Genomic DNA, 7139 nt, shown 5'->3' on the forward strand with positions numbered 1-7139 from the left:
TTTGTGGTGTTATTATTATAGAGCACAATAACAGTAACAATAAGTCCACTGGTGGCATCCTTTACACCACTGCATATGATCCATTCACTGAGTTTGGTGAGGCTTGCATGCAGCTGCTAGCTTGTTGCTGTGTAGCAACTGACTCTGCAGAAAGTTTGTGCTGACCCCATTCTATGATTTTATATGGGAAACTTCATCATGGCTAAGTTGCTGTCATTTCCAGAATCTTCCACTTTGTAATAACACCACTAACAGCTGACTGTGGAATATTTAGTAGAGAGGAAGTTTTACACTCCTGTCACTATGGAAGTGATTGGAACACTTGGATTCAATGACTTGGATGAATACTTGGAGCTGTGCAGTTCACTTCTAAAACACTGTTATACCTCTGCAGTCCTACAATTTTAATAATGAAACAACAGTGCCATCATGAGGACAGAATCAAACATTGCGCTGAATAATTTTGAAGAAAGAACAGAGGTGAGATGAGGAAACAATAAATATCATGCAAACACTTCCACCACAAGAGCAAAATTACATGTCCTGTTATTCAGAAATAAAAACTATTCATTCTCAAACACACATTTCCTGTTCTCAAGCATCTCAATGCACTTTGTTTATTCTTTGTTTTCTGCGTTCAGAAAATGTGTATTAGGTAGCCACAGCCAAATAAGTCAAATTTTCCATCTCACACTTCAAAAGTGTATGAGACAGAACCTGTCCACTGAAAAGGCCAGGAATGAAGAGCCCCTCTGGAGGGCAGGAGTCCAGTGGTGAGTTAACAGGGCTGAAAGACGGGAGACAGAGTCCCTAACCAGCAGTCAGATGCAGTGATCCAGCGCCAAAACACTGGGGCGGCTCAGGTCGTCCCTGGCCTCCTAAGTCCTGTTGAAGCCTGAGGCTGGGCAGAGACGGACCTGCTGGTGTGTTTCAGATCAGTGTTCTGCTGCACAATCCAAGCATGTTTCAGCTTGGTACAAACAGATGATGGGACATTTTCCTTCAGGATTAAAAAAAACCCCCATTGTTCATAAATTTCGAAAATAAAATAATAAAAATAGAACAAACAAAAACACACACTGGTATCTCATTTCTGTCTTTATTTTTCTTTTTTACATTTGTCAGAAGGTTAACAAACACTCCAGGTTTGGGTTATCTTTGTTCAATATTAAAATTAGTTTAAAATACATGTGTGACAAAAGTCAAGAAGTCATCAGAGTCACAAATTCATGAGCTTCAAGTTCAGCAGAAACCAAAACCATTCAGCTCTGTAAAAAAAAAATTTCTGTGTCAGCTGCTGCTGGTTGGTTTCAAGGTGAGAAAAAAGCCTTCGACATCAAACAGACACCTTTACTGTACTGAAGCTGCTCTAACCAAAGCATGATGATCCTGTTTTTTTCTGTTTGCAGCTCGTTGGTTTTCGCTGTATTCTGCAGACAGGTGGGTGTCGGTTAGCCACAGCAAAACAGCAACAAATCAAAATTTCCACAGGACGTATTTTAGAAACCCAGAGACCCACGTGAGAAATGCAAGTGAGAGCGAAAATTTGTTGATGTTGCAGAAATCCAGGAAACACAAAAAAGTTTCGTTTGGTGATTTTTAGCTTTTTCAACCAAGATGAAAATACTTATAAAAATCTCTGTAACATGTGGATGTCCTCTAGTCTGAGGTGCTGGGATGAACCAGTTAGAGACCAGTAGCTGGACGTTAGTGGTTGGACTGGTGGACTACTTCAGTGAACAGTAGACGACGTCTGGCTCTGGTTTAAAGTCTGAACACAAACATACACAGTTCAAACAACAGGAAACATGATTGCAAGCTTTGTAGTTTAATCAAGACCTCCAGTCTCCACCTCTCTGCATCACAAACATTCCCAGTTCAGACTGATTAAGTGTGAACTGGGATGCGGTTTGAGGTTGAGCCAGGATGTGGTTAGCTTAGCATGGCAACAGGATGAGCAGCTAGCTTGTTTCTGTCCTAAGTTAAAGATAAAGAGCAGCTGTACCTGGGACTCTTTGTTCTGATGGCTGTCCGGCCATAACTGACGTCTTCAGTTCTCCCTCCTGGGTAGACTACAACCGAATCTGTCTCTGTAGAATGAAACACATCTAAATTGCTGCACGCACAACAACTGCATTGCTTTTGTGTTATTGCACTAAAGCTATTGCAAAACATTCTTCTTTTTTGTAAAGTGGCACAGTAAAGAGATTAAGCGATAACAACTATAACAACTACAGTTGTACACATGGGAGGTTTCTTTGACACAGGATGACCACAAAGCTGCCATCCGCCGTAAATGCTGACTGATGTATTTCACCATGGAGCACAAAGCAAACATCACAGCATTAAGGCTGCTATTCAGCCTTAGTTACAATCAGGTACAGAGAAGGCTCATGTTAATTAGAATCTTCAGCAAGATTAATGTGTTCAACATGTCAGAGAGTCATGGAAACTACTACATTATTAACTTTATAAAAGTATGAATGTGAATTTAAGTGTAGATCAAAGGTGGGAAGTATTGAAGTACAAATACTTCCATTTTGCTACTTTATTTGAATTTTCAGGTATCTGTACTTTACTTGAGTAGTTCTTTTTTCTGACAACATTTTACTTTCACTCTCTACATTTTTAAACAAATATCTGTACTTTCCACTCTTTACATTTTTGAAACAGACTCATTACTTTTGGTTTCAAACATTTCCAATCGCTGTGCACCTTCAAACATCAAAATGATTTGAGCCTAAAAACAATAGTATTTTGGTATGTGGTATAAAATATAAGAAATAGGCAAAACTGTGTGTCATAGTTAAAGATGGTGTTTTTCTTTTTTTTTCTGCACAGCACTAAAACGAATGCTAATGTTCATAGATTCTGGTTGCTTTAGTATCTAGCTAGCCCTCGAAAAGGGGAATGAGCATAAAGGGAGTAACGTTGTTTCAGAAGCAGGTAATTTCAAATGCAACATGTCTATCAACTTAATAAACATCAGCAAACACACAAACTGTTTGTGTGCAGTTTGTCTCACAGTGTGTTGCTAGCTAAAGGTCCGGCTTTGGGACCATTAGCAGCTCACAGGGACTGAAAAGAAAGAGAGCTAACTTCACTCAGAGATGGAGAAAGATGAGAATAGAGGAAAGGAGAGGAAGAAGAGAGCTTAGAGTTAAAAATATGTGTTATGCTTTATTCAAAAACTTCCTTGAAAACAATCTGCAGTTTAGGTTTGTCACACTGTGATGGATTTAGTGTCTGACTGCTGCACAGTGGCTGTGATTTCATGGTCAGAGTTAGCTTACATCAAATGTAGCAGAGATCAATTTGAAACTAAGCTGATGACACTGACATTCATTTACTAAATTTCACCTTCACACTAACTTTATTCAGTCTAGTATAAGGACAGTGTGTACACAGTGTACTGTAAGTGTATTGGACGGAAATCAGTCAAGATAGCATTTGAAACATCTGCTCACAACTTGTTGAATTCAATTTACAGAGAACAGGAAACCTCAGGGCAGCAGATCATAGCCTACTGATGGGATTTTCCCCACCCCGAACCACCGTGTGAGGTTCAGTGTACAGATATTTTCTACTTAGATAAAAAATATCTGTACTTTTGCCACCTCTGGTATTGAAACAGAGACAGGACAGATTTTTTTTCAGATAAACCATGAGCAGCTCTGTGTTGAAACAGCTGCAGCTGAAGTGTTTTCTTTCTATCAGAAACAGGATGCTGGACGACTGCAGAGCTGTTAGCTTCAGTTAACCACTGTTAAAAACATGATTGAGAAAATGTTCTCGTACCCATTTCATACCAAACTATACTCATAATGCACAAAAAGTCACACATTTGCAGCTCCAATAAATTCTTCACTCATATTTTCTGTAAATATCCCCAAACTGTAAAGTTACACAGAAACACTCTTAGAAGAAAATCCGACAACTCAGCAGAAATTTTGAAAACATGCTCCTCGACATAATATTACCTCTCTGTTGTCTGATTGGCTGCTGCTGCTGATTTGATATCTTGATGGCGTCGTACATGACATGAGTGATGATTTCATCTTCTAAAACATCTTTATGATATTCTGAAATTTTCAAAAATGAAAAATAATCTAAATTAAATATTTAAACAGAGATTAAACTTAAATTCTTACTGTGGTCATAATAAATGTGAACTTATTCTACTAAACCAGTGGTTCTTAACCTGGGTTCGATCAAACCCTAGGGGTTCGGTGAGTCAGTCTCAGGGGTTCGGCAGAGCCTCCGCCTTGACATGCATGGCTCATTCTGTGCACCAATAAAAAAAACATATCTATGTCTTGAAATTGAAAAAATAAATCATATTTTATTTTTCACTAAAGAGGGGTTCAGTGAATGCACATGTGAAACTGGTGGGGTTCGGTACCTCCAGCAAGGTTAAGAACCACTGTACTAAACAAACTCAGACATGAAAAATCAGGAAGTCTGAGTCTCACCTTCAGGTTTCCTGTGAACACATCGTCTCACCAGGAGAACCAGTAACACCAGTGGAACCACAACACACACTGATCCAACACATGATAACGCAGAGAGAACAAAAGGTGAGGTGGATGTAGGTGGAGGCGTGGATGTAGGTGGAGGTGTGGTGGTGTGTTCCCCTAAAATAAAGCAAACACTGTCATTAAGTTGTCGTCACATTGTGAATGTTGAAAGCTGCAGAAACACAGACAGGTGAGTGTGTCACCTGTGACAGTGATCCAGCTGGATGGAGACTCTCCATGACCGCTGATGTCACACTTGTAGAGGCCTTCATCAGACCTGGAAACATGCTGGATGGTCATGTGACCTGTAGGCTGCTTCCTGATGAGGGAGCCATCTTTATAGAAAGCAGCTGGGAGGTTGGAGGGAGTGGTCTTTGTTTTACAGAGCAGAGTGACGTCATCTCCCTCCATCACAGGGAGGACAGGACTCTGCAGGATCACTGATCCACCTCAACACAGAGACAAACTACAGCATTTCATCCATTTACACACAGCTTCATCAACACTAACTCCACACACTCAGCTTACCAGTGACTGTCAGGTTAACCATGTTACTGATGGGACCCTCTCTGGACTCACACCAGTAAACTCCACTGTCTCACATGGTAGCTTGAGTTACAGGAAGAACCAACTGTTTTTCCCCATCCATCTCCACACTGAGCTGTGTTTCCTTTGCTTGTGTTTCTCCTCAGAGTCCATCCAGCAGAGCTGTCGTCCTCCTCACAGCTCAGAGACACAAAGTCTCCTTCAAAGAACTGAGAGCTGCTGGGACTCACAGTCAGACGAGCTGTGAGGGTTACAATGAAAAATTGATGACCGGTTAGACTTTTGTCAAAAACAACAGAATGACGTAAAAGGTGTTTTGTTAAATAAATAATTTCATTCATATGTGAAACTGATGATCTGTTAGACTTTACATTGTGAACCATGAACCCAATCAGGTCATATCAGTGAGCATTTCTCAGGTTTAAACTGTGACAGAAGAAGGTTACTGACCTTGGTTTGTTGTGCAGCTCAGCAGTGAGATCAGAACTAAAGAGAAATGACACTCAGGTTGATTTGAGGTGAACATAAAGAACAACTCCACACAAACAGCTGACAAACACACAAACTATCTTCTCTGATGTATCTGCTCATTTTCTATTTGATGCCAGCAACATATTTCAATAAAGTTTGGACAACAAGCGACTGAAAAAGTAAATCCCACAAAGTCATGTGTCCACTGTGCAGCTGTGTTGATATAATGAGTGAATGATTTGATCTTTTCACTGCCTGCTGTGTTTCCTCGACTCCTGAGCAAAGATAAAGAGTCAGTTCAGACCTGCAGTTGGTCCTCGTGGTGTTTGAACTTGAATTCAGCCTGATTTGTTTTTCATGTCTTCTCCTCCATCATCAGTTATCAGGAGAGCAGACAGTCAAAGTACAAGAATTCAAACAAACACAGAGATTCTACTTACAGAGCAGACACAGCACAGATGTTTCCTTCATCGTCCTTCTCACTCATTTGAGCTTTTTTTCATTTCTCTCACTGACACCAAGTAAAGCCCGCCCTCTTCCTCTGAGCACCAGCTTTCTATTGGTTGAAATACAGGCATGGTGGAGGACTGACTATTCTTCATGGAAGGACACAATTTATCCAATTATCCAAAACAAATTTAACTATTAACAAAAAGCCTTTTTTTTCCAATTTTTTATCTTTTTTGTTTTTGTTCTTTTTAAAAAATCTTAAGCCAAAAACTTGTTCCTGAAAGCTTTAAATTGAAAGCTAAGATACAAACCAAACCAGGGAGTGCAGTAATGTGTTACACGTTACATGAAGGCTGCTGTCTGACTGCTCATCATGGTATCATTCGTATGCTGAGACATCAGTGCCAAAGAAACAATGTTCCTGCCTGATCTTAAAATCTAGTTTTCAGTGACTAAACCTAAATAAGTGGGTTTAGATCAGATCTTTGCCCACAAGCAAAAATGGAAAGATTACACGATGCATGTGTTTGATGAACTGCAGTGGCTCTGTTCTTTCACTGCAATCACGTGTAAAAGAACAGAGTCACCCCCTGCTGGTCATTAGAAAGAATCCAGGTTTAACATTAATAGGTTTAGCTTCTCCTTCCAAACCTGTGTTAAACACACAGGCCTATGTGTAATTCAGGTTAAAAAAATGCAGAAATTTTAAAACATAAGTACTGAACATATAAGTCTACTATAATAAATAGCAACAGAGGAGAAAAAAGAAAAAAGGCCTCAAAGAGTTCAGGGTGGTATCGACGATACTGATTCGATACGATGTATTTTATTCATTGTATCTTTTATTTTGTCTCAAATTATAGCATCATAATGATTACAGGACATCAGATTACTTGTTCTTATCACTTAATGCAGAATTATCATAAAGTAATAAAAAACTGAAGCTATGTGCCATTTGAACATCTTGGCTGACGTCTGTCTCGCCCAGCAGCAGCTGGCCCTGTCCTCTCCTCCTCTTTAGAGGAAAAATATGTCCACTCCATTTACGCTCAACCATTGTTGTGAGTGTGCACGCCAACGGGCTGCGACACATTTATACAGCCGTATTTCACACATGATTATGAAAGGTGTAAGAGGAAGTAGTTCCCTCCAGGG

The 7139-nt window shown here is 39.8% G+C and overlaps 1 long non-coding RNA gene across 1 annotated transcript; it reads right to left on the reverse strand.

The window, feature by feature from the left end:
* Window positions 1-1067: 1067 nt before the first annotated feature.
* Window positions 1068-4768, reverse strand: LOC121812831. Its single transcript, XR_006053356.1, has 5 exons — window positions 4721-4768; window positions 4473-4634; window positions 3981-4082; window positions 2006-2090; window positions 1068-1771 (listed from the first exon to the last, which is right to left on the reverse strand). It is a non-coding gene; the product is annotated as an uncharacterized LOC121812831 (long non-coding RNA).
* Window positions 4769-7139: the final 2371 nt, after the last annotated feature.

Source organism: Haplochromis burtoni, unplaced genomic scaffold (assembly GCF_018398535.1).
Source record: "Haplochromis burtoni strain Fernald_Lab_line unplaced genomic scaffold, NCSU_Asbu1 Contig_871, whole genome shotgun sequence".
NCBI lineage: Eukaryota > Metazoa > Chordata > Actinopteri > Cichliformes > Cichlidae > Haplochromis > Haplochromis burtoni.